Here is a 13,235-nt window from a genome sequence, read left to right as displayed (position 1 = left end):
CCAAAATGTATGAAAACCAATCACACAAAATTATTTATAAGGCAAGCTAATTTATAAAAGACAAAACATTTGGTAGCCCTACCTTATTTTTATGATCGGGTGAGAAATAACAGAAAAAGCATTTTTATGTTTAAACATTTTTACTAGTAAATATCATATGCAAAATTTCTTTAAATGTGTTTCTACTCGTACAACAGCAATTCTTAAACTACTGATAATTAAGGATGCAAGTATAGACTGTAAAACTCAGTATTATTTTAATATTTATATAAGACAAGAACAAAATAAAAGACAATCCTAACAATATAATGATTGCTTAAACAGCTGTGTCGGAAATATGCTTATTATACTTTGTATATGTGAATTTACCAGAAAGTTAGGCCCAAATCATTGTTAATTTTTTAAACCACATTTTTGCATACATTTGAGCTTTACTTTTCACAAAACCAAGAACCAGCTGACCAATACAATTAAAAAACTAAACCAGACTAGACCTAAACCAATAAGAGCCAGATATAGTGGTACTTACTGGACACAGCCTACAATGAGATACAGTTCAGATACTGTTCAAAATCAATAGCAAAACCATGTTAGATGTAAGAAATAAAGATACAATATTTTTTTTTCCTTCCTGAGGGAAAAGGACAGTTTGTCCCCGCGCTTAGTCCTAAAAGGACCTTTGCACCTCCCTTACTTTAATTTTTTTGTGTCCTCAAAGACCGAGGCTTTTGCAAAAACCAATCAGGTTTAAGGGCTCCTGTTCTCTAATGTCCTTGGAGCTGAGGAGATATGCTCCCAGGTATCTTTTCCGAGTCTCTACGATGGCAGGAAAATCCAACCAAATGTGCTCCGTTGACTCCTCCTCCTCTCCACAGAGTCTACATTCGTTACTCTGACTAAGGCCTACCTTCATAAGGTGCTTCCTCAGAGAGCCATGTCCTGTCAACATTCCTAATATCAGTCTTATATCCTCCTTATTCTGGTCTAGGAGAGCTGTCCACCCTTTAGCGTAAGGAGAGATAAACAATTTGGATACAATATTATTTAGTCTTTGTAGTTAATAAAAACCATTCTGAGTTTCAACTCTTTGAGTAATCGTTGACAGCAACCTCATTTCTTCCACATTTCTTCAAAAGGAAATTAATTGAGGCAACATACATTAAATTGGCAGACCAACCAATCAGTCAACTATCAGTCGAGATTAGGCCGCTTTGGTTGCCAATTCTAAAAAATGAACTAAAAAGAAAACCAAAAGTATCAAACGGATCAGATATTTGTAATAAACCAATGCGGAGTCACAATATGGTTTTAAGAAGTTCATCTAGCATGAACCAATAACAACAAAAAAAGGGCCCATTCCTGTCCCCCTTCCTTTTTATTTCCGCCATTTTGTTTTTGTCTGCCGTGACGATTGCCATTGGCTAGTGCCCTCTGGTCAGTCATAGGTTGTTGGTAGACGAATGCAGACGTATTGTGACCTGTATTCTTTAGTTCAGTTTCAATGATTAGTGTTGTGTATGGTTTTTTATTGAGTGCATGTTTTTAGAGTTAGTGAAGTCGACAAACAACATGGTGGTTGTGATTCCTGACTTAGGCGTGCCACAAGGCTTTGGTATGATTTGTTTATTTTAACCTAGTTTGTAATTATGTATTAGGTTAGTTATTACCTGAAGAAGAGATCAGATTGCAGATCTCGAAACGTAGAGCACTTTTGGTTCGAGTGAATTATATTTCCGACGCCAATGTTGAGTTTGCCTTGTTGGCAAAATCTAGAAAATATTTCAAACAGTGCATATTTATGACCATTGCCATATGCCATTGTAATTTACTCTGGTCTTACTAATTTTGTTGTGTCATAGTTGATTTTGCCTTGTTTTTCCGATCAAGACAGTACAGTATATATAAATATACAGGTCTAAGAAGCATACTTCTGTCAAAAGACATCTAAAATGGGCTTTATAACAATCTATGCATTTATAATAAAAGTTAGAATTTTATATCTGCATTACAGTACTGACCAAACAATGCACAACTTAACATTTGCTACAATATACAGTTAAAAGTATATTTTTACTTTAACTTTCTTTTACTTTAATTTCCTTATCTGGATATTTTCTTACTATGTGCTCAACAGCAGTAGCAGAAAAGATTGAAATAAGATGTGATGTTACTGTCAAGCTTACTCTATGCTTCCAAGATTATAAATGTTTACAAATAGAAGACAGTGGTTAAATTAATTAAACATATGGTTATGCTGTCATAAAGCAGTGTTTACACAGAACAGTTGATTACGCTTTACAGGCTTTTCAATCAATAACATATGTTTGTAAGAGGTCAAGTTGGGATTTCTCACAACTTTAGAGACCAGTTATTATTAAGTTACATCAACAAAAATTAATTAAATTTGACAAAATTTAAAATCATGAAAAGTTGGTTGTAACTGTAATTACATTAAACAAAACATCCATTTGAATTAAGCTAATTTAAATTCCTATTGTTTTCCGAGGTACAAATACCTCATGAAGCTTTAAGGAAATAGGTACAAAAAAATGGATTATCTCCAGATAACTTAACTTCTACTAGTAAGAGATATTCAGCTAGATGTTCAGGTAAACTAGATGTTATCTATCACTGTTTTGAGTGAAATGATAGGTTTTCTGTTTTCTTGTGAATAAATAGGGCTTTGTTTACATCCTACTCACACTGTCACGTCCTCCTTATGTACATCACGTTTTGCCAATTTTGGTCTCAAATCTTGTTCCTGAAATCATTTAAATGGATTTTCAGTACTTTTTTAAACATTCACAAATTATTGATGGTTGATGAAGTTATTACTTCTAATTTTCAATAGTGGTTGTAGTATTTTTGGGTAAAAGTTTACTTTAGCCAGTTCTCAATATTTGTTGTTCAAAAGTAAATAAATGAAAAACAAAAACAATAGAAATCAATTAAATTTTAGAAAGGCCAAAAACTATTTTTTAAGAAACTCCTAATTTGAATGTTGATTTTAGCTCCAGTTCACATGGAAGAAACTCCTAATGGTGACGAATGAACAAACAAAAACATACTTCTCGAGATGGTGAACATCAATCAGTTAAATAAATAACTTCAAAAGACTAATCTCTAACTCTTGAGAGCTAAAAGTGTTAAAAACTCACCTAATCATATTATTCTACATAGCAGGGCTACGACCAACAATGGAAGTGCCCAAAGAATTTAAACTCCAATTACAAAGTAAAAAAAAACAACAAAAAGACTTTTCTGTCTTCTAACACAATAATATTAGGCTGCAGTATAATAAGCCACCACCGCCACAGTCGGATCATGATAATCTATTTTAAATATCGATACTATCAGATGACCTATAGATATTTACAATTCATTATTGCAAGCTGTTTTTACTTCATTATGTACTGGGTAGACTAGTGACGTCATTGCCAACTGTTGTTATATTGTTTATGTAGTGAGGTTAGTGACAATGAGTAGAACAATAGCAATGAATATGCAGATGTTAACAAAAAATGTATATTTAAACATTCAGCAATGTTTTAAATACAAACTTTGTAGATCCACTTACTTCTGCAAACACTCAAACTATAAAATCTAATTGGAGAGTTACAAAGAAATACTTAAAAACTGGTCTCAGATTTGACTGCATTGCTGATCACATTTTTCTTTTCTTTCCTGAGGGAAAAGGACAATTTGTCCCCATCTTAGTCCTAAAAGGACCTTTGCGCCTCCCTTACTTTAATTTTGTGTCCTCAAAGTCAAGTCAAATTTTGCTGATCACCTTGCAGAATATATGTAACGAGAAGAAGTAATGATTATTGGTAGTGATCCATTCGAGCATTTTTTAAATGCTATCACAAATGTCTACCCTGTGAAGTAATCGTAAGTACTACACGACTCAAGAGTAGTTTAAATACAGTTTAGTTATTTTATGCAATTTGAAATGAATACATTTTTATTACATATAAAAGTATAGATTCTCTATAATACAATTTTAAAAACCTAAAACTTAATTCACTTCAACATTATCGTTCAAAATTTACTCAAAGTAAAATCATGTTTGGATATACATTCAAAGTGAAATCATGTGATTGGTTATTGACTGATGGTGGCAAGAAAAATGATAAACGTAAGGAATCACTTTATCCTTGAAAATAGTTAAATGTAAGTAAGTGTTATTGTTTTGTTTGTAAATATATTAATTATATATATTATATTTTAATTTATATTGATTTGTAATATTTAAAACTAGAAAACTATATTGTTCTTTGAAATATCTATAATATGTTATTTCGTCCGATATTTTGCTTTCAGTATTTTTAGATGGTTGCATTTGTATATCATTCGATAATTATGATCCGATTGTGGCGGTGGCTGCTTATTATACTGCAGCCTAATATTAGTATACTAGTGCACTCACAACGCAAACTTTTATATTGAATATGCAGAAAAATATCACTCAGAATGACTAATTCTGTAAATTACACAACCAAATCCAATTAATAAAAAAAAAAAAAAAAAAACATCGTGGCGGCCCAAAGAAGTTGTGCAATAGCAAAATAAATCAAAATAACAAAGGAAAAACTATGATTATACTTCAACATGGGGGTAGAAACTGTAACCGAAAAACTCTTAATTACCTTCAAATTGAGTTGGTAGACCTATTTTTCTTGTGTGAATGTTGGCCGTGTTATCCACTCCACTTTCTTGATTTGTTATACTCTTTTCCACCCACAAACCCGATTCCTCCCAGTCCCTTAGACTGACTGACTAATTGAGATGTAACCTAAAATTAAAACACTAAAACGGTAATAATTTTTGTCCAATATATGGTTGTACAATAATTTTAATTGCAATACTAAGTCATTTTAAATCGTTTTCAGTAACATGGTTAAAGTTAATTTTATCCTGACTGAAACAGAATTATGTAAACGAATATGATACCTATTACAGTCACATGTAATACTTAAAAACTGGTCTCAGATTTGACTATTTGATATGATGAAATTCATGTCATGTTGTGTTTTAGTTTTGATTGTAGATATCAATTGGTTTATTTTGATTCAATTGTTTTCTTGGTCTGATATGAACTGCAGCCCTAGCAGTCTTAACATAGCATGCAATTCCGGTATCTGATATAATCGCAAAAGCTATGTGTGATCTCCGTAATTGTAGTTTGCATAATTGCACACTGCCATATGGCTCTTGAATCAAGAGGATCAAGGATTTTTCAGATTATGCACATTTGAGGTGTTCCATCACAGAGCTAACTATAAACCCACAAGCCAAAGAATAGCTTCCAGATTAACCATATTTAGTTCAATGCAATCAATCCTCCAGAAAAGGATCACAGAGAAAACTAATCATCTAATAACTGACCACTCCACATTCCCAGAACTCCTCTTCGACCTATTTGCCATTTAAACTCACAATATTTGCTTTAAACAGCTCCAGTACAGAAATGGCCAATAAAGACCAGATGCCCTTCTAGGATTGTTCTATAAGGTTTTGGGGGTCAGCTATCAAGATGTTGTTTTGCCCATCAAAGGAATCCTTAATTTTATCTTCAAGCTCTAAATTGGGACAATGTGTTCTTAGCCCTAATCTTGCAAAATTGAAAAGCAGCATTGTTGTAAATAAAACACATTTCTATAGTTAATTTGAAAGATAAATTAAGTTGTAGGCCTCTAACTTGGAATAAACTGTACTGTTATCAAACTAAACTATAATAGGTTGATTTAAATTAAAATGTCAAATGACTGATAGTAGGCTTGGTTTAAATATTGCACTCTCACACCCCAATGAAATAAATACGTGTAACTTATAGGTAAACGTATTACTTAGTTTTTGGAAACAATATCTAATCTAACATAACCAGTTTTAAATAAGATGATTATATGATTTCATATTCAGGGACAAATTGAAACAAATTAAATTACACCGAACTAAATACATTATCAAATAATTACATCACTAAGGTTAGCTGCGTATTTACCTGTACGTTGAGAGTTGCACTTCTATATTAAATTAAACAGGTTACATCCTTTCAAAAACTGCACGAAATCACTAATAATGATATTTTATTTGGCTAAACATATTACTGCAATGATAAGTCAAGTATGAAAACTGGTTGAGCTTGAGCGATAACATACAAGCAGAACAAACCTGACTGGTACTGGCAGCCTGATTAGCCTGTCCACCTGCTGTTTATGATTGAGTAATATCGTTTCAGTTACTTTCATACGATCGTCGTTCAAACGAGTTATAATACTATAACAATTGCCAGCATTTGTACTTAGAGGAAATTCCGTGCCGGAAATTAAAGATGTAGAAAGGTAGAAACTCTATGATACTGATTTAAGGAAATTATAATTTATTTAGTGGGGAACCAATCCTTAGTCCTGATTTTAGTTGGAAACAGTTGTTCATCATTTCAGTTGCTGTTATTTTAATACTATGTTAATACATAAATTAAACAATATATTATTAATTAAGTAGTTCGACAGTTTTTATTACCATTTCTTATACATTAAAGATGGTATAGTACTGTACTATTTTTTTTCGTATTACTAGTTTTGAAGCGTAGATAGTGCATAGAACTAGTGATTTAAATTAAATTGGTTTAAATTTAAAAAGCTCCTTAAAGGGCAATATCTCCACCTCGAGTCAATGGTCCAAATTCGCTCTCTTAGATCCAGTCGTAACTTATATTGCTATAATAACACTGGTTGGAGTTATTTCGAATTAATTAGCCCTATGACTTTCTGAGGGGTAAGTCCAGAAATCCATAACACCAAGTCCATTAACATCTTAACTTTGAGAGGATGATAATATACAGAGTGATACAGTACTCAATGTGATGCACTTTGTTTGTGCTGTAGAATAGGACTGAACAAATTGGGGTGCTAGAAAAGCCAACACTATTTTGCTTTGAAAGTGGTGATATAGGGCAGGGGTGATGAAACCAGCCAACCCCTCCTGCATTTTCAGGAAAGGATCAGGGAGGTCAAATATTCAAGTTAGTTAAAATAACTTTATTCGTTCAACAACCACAGGATTATAAATAAAAGCTAAATAGCTATTGATAGTAAGTAAGATTACAAAATATAATTTGCCAAGTTAAATTGAGTTACATTTTATTATATCACATTAAAAACCAATCAAACATTCTGAAACTGTTGTTACCACCAAGTTCTAGTCAAGTACGACTTAGTTCGTTTTAACCAAATTCATTACAGTTTGGTGAACGGAAGACGCATGAACGTACACGGGTATTTGGCATTACCTTTGCGACGCAAAGTGACATCTAATCCATAAACCTAAACCTAACCTACATTGTTACCCTTTGCTAATCGCTATTGTGAGTTGTTTTTTTTTAGTTGGATTAGTGATAAGTGTTACACTTTATAACTACAGTATCTTATTGAACACTGTTTCTATTCTGTAGATGACTACATTAATAGCAATACGTAATTTATTTAGTCCTTCCTATGTAAATTGTTCTCTACACATGATTGTACTACGTTGACGCAAACCAATGCATTGTAATATGTTATATGGAATAAAGGATGTTTTGATTTGATATAATAAATTATGAAGAGGCAAAGTGCTACAAATTATTTTTGTAAGAAGAGTAACATGTCCATAACTGAAGGTGTGTACTGTCAAACTTCTACTGATATTTTACAAAGTACTTTTAGTACAAAGTAGTATTTTTAGTACCAGTTTCGACATCAACTATTAAAAGAATGGCAGGTAATGAGCCATTTCAGCGTTTAGTTTTTAAATGCTTATAAGTAGATTATATCGATCATTTAAACCAGAATGGTACAAAAAGTGATTATGGTTATTCGGGCAATGCTGAATTCGAAACAGTTAAATGCCATGTTTCCCTAAAATCTGGAAAGCTTAATCTATAGGTTTTTTACAAATACAAAGTAGACGAAACATTTATTGTTAGTGGATTTAAAAACGGAAAAAACCTCAAAGAAATTTGCTTGTCATGAAAATAGCGAATTCTATAAAGATTATGTTACGGCTTTAATGGCTTTTAACCAACCCCTAATTAAAGCTCAGTTATCCAGCAAGCAATTTCTCAAATGCTGAATATACAAAAAGCTCATATCAGCATTGTGTCTTTAAGTATTTAGCCACTCGGACGCTTGTATTGCTGATAGTGAAGGAAGTTTATACCCTATGTCCTTTAACAGTTAAGGGCAAAAGATATTCCTGGACTAAATGAGTGGCTACTAAGAAATGTCATAGCTTTCTCACGAGAAGCAAAATGGAATACTGCAGATCTTACCTGTAAAGGTGACGCAAAAAGTAAGGAATGCAATAAAACATGATGAATATTTTGTCTTAATATTGGACGAGACAACAAAAGAACAGTTATCCTTGACTTTTCAGTGACGATTTTAAGAATTTTTAAGATTTCATCGATTTATATGAAACATCTTCAACAAGTGGGAAAACACTAACCAAGAATAATGTAAGATGTTCTGTTAAGATTTAAATGGGGCATCAAGAACTGTCGTCGCCAGTGTTATGATAGAAGACATGAGAGGAACTTAGGCTTGAATAAATAAACTGGAACCAAATTCAACTTAAATACACTGTTTTAATCATTCCTTGAATTGAACTGTTATTCATGCTACTCTGAGGCTGTACTTGAATAAAACAATGTAGTACAGAATGTGTATGAACTTGCCAAGCATTTAAAAAATTCGGCCCAAAGAAATGGCGTTATCCTTTGTTATAAACCAAATAATATTGAAAATCCAGCTCTGACAAAAAAAACACTAACTGTATGCCCAAAAGGTGGAATGTTACTTTAACATTCTTATGAGCAGTCAGTTTACAATATGAGACTATTTTAAGTGTATTTGAAGATCTCAGAAGTGAAGACCCTTAAGAAGCGAGCAAATTCCTATAATTTTTGGAAAATCTAGCACACTGCTTCAGTTAGACCTTGCAATGTTGATTTTTGAAATAACTGCCAAGCTTGCCAAGAAGCTGCTAATAGTATATATTATGCCTTGGCCCAATCATGTGAAATCTAGTTTAACATCCTTTTGAGGACTAATGAGAAGTTTCACGATCCAATGGAGCCAAGTGAATAAACGAACAGTGGATTTGAATTTACCTCTTGTAACACTTCCCCGTATACGAATACCTCTAAAGTGGTTAGAGTAAAAAGTGCTGCTATACCTACATGTAACTTTCTGGCCAGAGCCATATTTGAGAAAACAGTACTTTGATATTATGTACAACTTAATTTCAGACATTAATTACCGATTTCAACATCCTTATGTTAAAGTATACCAAAAATAGAACATGTTCTATTGCTAGCAGTGAGAGGGATTCAATTTGACGTGGACAAATACAATCAATCTCCAGTAAGTCTCTAACATCGTCAGAATATAAACTCGTGTCCATATTTTCTGATCCGTCTCTACCCAATGAACTGGTATTTAATAAACTGATAAAATACACTATGCCAGTTACAATAACACTGGTACTCGGATTTAAAAAAACCATTCTAAACTACGTTTGCTGTGACATTTGCTGCAAATAGAGAAATATTAATTTTGTTACTTATTTGGCCGAGAGACTACAGCACTTTCTATCCACAAATTGATAGGAATTGAATGATATAGCCTTACTGCGCATGTCAGTGGACCACATGTAGAGGCATGATGAGCTGAACGGCAAAAACAGCGAGGGCTATTAGGAGCGGCCCGAGCCAGCTGAGTGACAGGATGTGGTAATAAAACTTCTACCTATCATATATATATATATATATATCTTTTGAAGTTGGTGATACTGGCTCATCTAACAAAGGCTTTTGACTCTCTCGCATGAGCTCCTATTAAACAAACTGGGCAGATGTGGAATCAGTGGCAGGGTACATCTTAAGCTAAAATACAGCCTCCTGCCTCCAGAATAGACTGCAGGTTCTTGCAGTGGGAGGAGCAACATCTTCACCTCTACCTGTGAAGTATGGTGTTCCACAAGGGTAAATATTAGGACTATTACTTTTTCTTATCCTAATAAATGATCTAGATCTGAGAGACGTTCTGCTGTATGCGGACGACGCTACATTTTTCGCAGGAGTAAAACGCCAGAAGAATCCATCAGCCTTGTGAATGTTGTCTTTGATGAGGCAGTGGACTGGTTCTCTACACATAAGCTTTGCTTTAATACAGGAAACCCCCAACGTATGATATGCATCCTGAAACGAAATATAGATACCGAAGTTAATGTAAAGATACTGGGCTTCACTCTTGATACAAGGTTGACGTGGAGTGGCCACATCAACAATGTTTGCAACAAGCTGGCGAGAATAACCTTTCTATTCAGAAGACTTAGAGCCATGCTATCTGAGGCACATTTGTTCAAGATTTACCATCTCTTGTTTCATAATCACATTAGATATGGACTGATGCTCTGGGACGGCGGGCTGTGGAGATATACTTCTCCTTCAGAAGAAAGTACTCCATATAATCTTATCCGCGGGCTATCGAGATCACTGTGCTCCAATTTTTCAGAGACTTGGGATCCAGACTTTTTTCGGCCAATATATTAAATTATGGTTACTCTCCAAATCATTTTACTCTCTTGATGAGTATTTTGCTGTCAAGGTGGAGGAATGGACTCCAATCTCTTGTACTACCTCCATCTTGCCTAGAGTTTTATTTTCTTTTAAATGGTATTTATTAATTTTAAGTCCAATGACAGAATCTATACAGCTAGTCTGGAAAAGATGCAGTATTCAAGTATATAACACATGTGGCCACCCGATTATCTGTAGCTCAATTATAATGATTTTTATAAATTATGTAGTTAAATATCATCTTTCAAACAGAAGTGTTCTTTTAATTTTAAATCATTCCAAATCGTAACATTTTCTAAATAAAACAATAGAGTTAAATTTTTTTCCCGAGTCATCCGGTGGTAATTAACCTCTCTTTTCTCTCTGGATCATTCCCTTCCTCTCTCAAAATTGCAAAGATCACACAAATTTTCAAGAAGGGCAACCCCTCCTCAACCCAAAATTACCGCCCCATCTCAATGCTGCCAGCCTTCAGCAAAATATTTGAAAAAATTTTCCTGTGGATTTCCGAAAAAATTCGGCTTCCGAAGTGGAAAATCGACAATACTCAGTCGTGCGTCTCGTGGATTGGATAGTGGAGGGAATTGAAAGTCGCAGAGATACTCTAAGTGTATTTCTGGGCCTCTCTAAGGCTTTCGACTGTGTTGACCACTGTATCCTCATTTCCAGATTGGAGCATTACGGGATACGAGGAATCCACTTCAGGTGGCTCGAATCGTTTCTCAGTAATCGAGTTCAATTTGTAAATATTTCAGACGCTTAATCAAAACAGGAAATACTGAAGTATGGAGTTCCGCAGGGCTCTATTCTTAGTCCCTTACTCTTTCTCATTTACGTTAATGATGCCAGCTCATCTGTTCAACAAGGACGAATTGTCCAGTATGCAGATGACACGACTCTCTGTCTCAAAGCGAATTCAATCGAAGAACTCGAAAAAGTAACATTCATTGAGCTCAACAACACAGTTCAACACTTTAATGAGCCTAATCTCAAAACCAATTCAACAAAGTCAAATTTCATCCAATTCTGTTTGCGAAACACAAACGCAGACAAAAGTCCGACAGTAATGTTAGACGATACTGAGATTAAAGAAATCTACACAACAAAATTCCTTGGAATACACCTTGATCGAGGATTGACTTGGGATTGTTACGTAGACCACGTTTGCTCAAAACTATCGTCAGGAATGTATGTTTCGAGAAAACTATCCGAGTATTGCCCGACAAAGATATTGATGACGGCATACTATGGAGTAATCTACCTACACCTATCCTACAGATTAACTTTGTGGGGAGGTTGTGTAAACTCAAATTTCTCAAGAATCTTCATTCTTCAAAAAAAGCGATCCGAATAATTGCCAAATTGCATAGTAGAGAGTCGTGTAGGCAAGCTTTCAAAGACCTAAAACTGTTGACATTGCCCTGCCTCTATATTTTAGAGACCTGTCTTTTTTAAAAATCTAAATGTAATGCCATAAAAGGTAGTGACATACACTCTTATGTAACTAGAGGCAGGAACAACTACCGAACTGAGGCACACAGGACGGTACTGTTTGAATGTTTGCCTTCCCAGGCAGGAGTTCTCTTTCTCAACAGATTACTAAATTCGATAAAAAACGCCCCAATGCCGAAGGCATTTAAAGCTCGTCTGAATCAACTTTAGTCGCAAATGCTTTTTACAACACAGACGAGTTTATGGCATTTAATTGGGAGACCCTCGATTGGCAGACTGACTAGGGACTAGAGATGGACAATTCGAATGAGTGAGAGAGTGTGACAGCAAACAATGTATGTATGAAAGAGAATTTTGTAGTAGTGTATAGAAAATTTTAGCTCTCTAAATTTGACGATTCCAATACATTTCCTGTAAAAATGTCTTATGGAATAAAATATTTATTATTATTATATTATATGGAGTATTTTGGGGATCTGACAATAATAAAAATATAACGATTTGGTATAGTAGCACTATTTATGTTTTTAAAACACAGGACATGGTTTACTGAACAACATTTCTGCCACACAATTCATATTTGGACGCAAGATCTGTCTCTGGAATGTCAAGATCTGTAAGAAATTGTAGGAACCCATTGCCAAAGTGGCACCTTAGTGGAGTTACACAGATAAGCCTGTTGCTTTCAGGATCAGTTTGAAAAATATCTGGTACTCCAAAGGTTACGGATAAAAACCAGCATGCAAGCCTAGAAGTATAAGAGGAAAATATTTATTTCACTATTGTGTTCATTAGAATTTTAGAATTGTGATGTTTAGTTGCAAACCTACTAAATCACATTCAACATTATTAGGCTAGGTAAAATTGAGTTCGATACTTTAAAAACATTTAATCATTTAAAAATAACACTTTGTAACTTAAGCCTCCTCACTTTAAACATCTTGTGAAAAGAATGATGGATCAATATGATACAATATATTGTACAGTTGAACTTAGAAATTTAATTTTGTTCAAAACAGCTATGTTACATAGCGGTAAAAAATATTTCATCTTATTATGATCTTTAATTTATGGTATTAACCAATAAGTCATTCCATTAAAAAAAATTATTTGTCGCCAATCTGCAATTTTGGGAGTGAGTGGGTGATTTAGAAACTCT

General features: G+C 33.9%; 1 protein-coding gene across 6 annotated transcripts in view; it reads right to left on the bottom strand.

Moving 5' to 3' along the window:
* The window catches only part of LOC124355343 (membralin), a 170,608-nt gene extending 164,410 nt beyond the window's left edge, over positions 1–6,198 (bottom strand). For 2 of the 6 annotated variants that reach the window (XM_046806441.1, XM_046806447.1), the window contains exons 1-2: positions 6,005–6,198; positions 2,703–2,761 (exon numbers count right to left, since the gene is read on the bottom strand). The gene's annotated coding sequence lies outside the window, so the exon portion shown is untranslated. Of the gene's footprint in view, positions 1–1,667; positions 1,691–2,702; positions 2,762–4,649; positions 4,796–6,004 lie in introns of those variants that run through there. The other 4 variants (XM_046806443.1, XM_046806445.1, XM_046806442.1 and 1 more) reach the window with 4 other exon arrangements.
* Between the last annotated feature and the right edge of the window lie 7,037 nt (positions 6,199–13,235).

The sequence above is a fragment of the Homalodisca vitripennis genome, chromosome 2 (genome assembly GCF_021130785.1).
Source record: "Homalodisca vitripennis isolate AUS2020 chromosome 2, UT_GWSS_2.1, whole genome shotgun sequence".
Lineage (NCBI taxonomy): Eukaryota > Metazoa > Arthropoda > Insecta > Hemiptera > Cicadellidae > Homalodisca > Homalodisca vitripennis.
The sequence above is the reverse complement of the archived record's forward strand: the minus strand, read 5'-3'. Positions and strand labels throughout refer to the sequence as shown.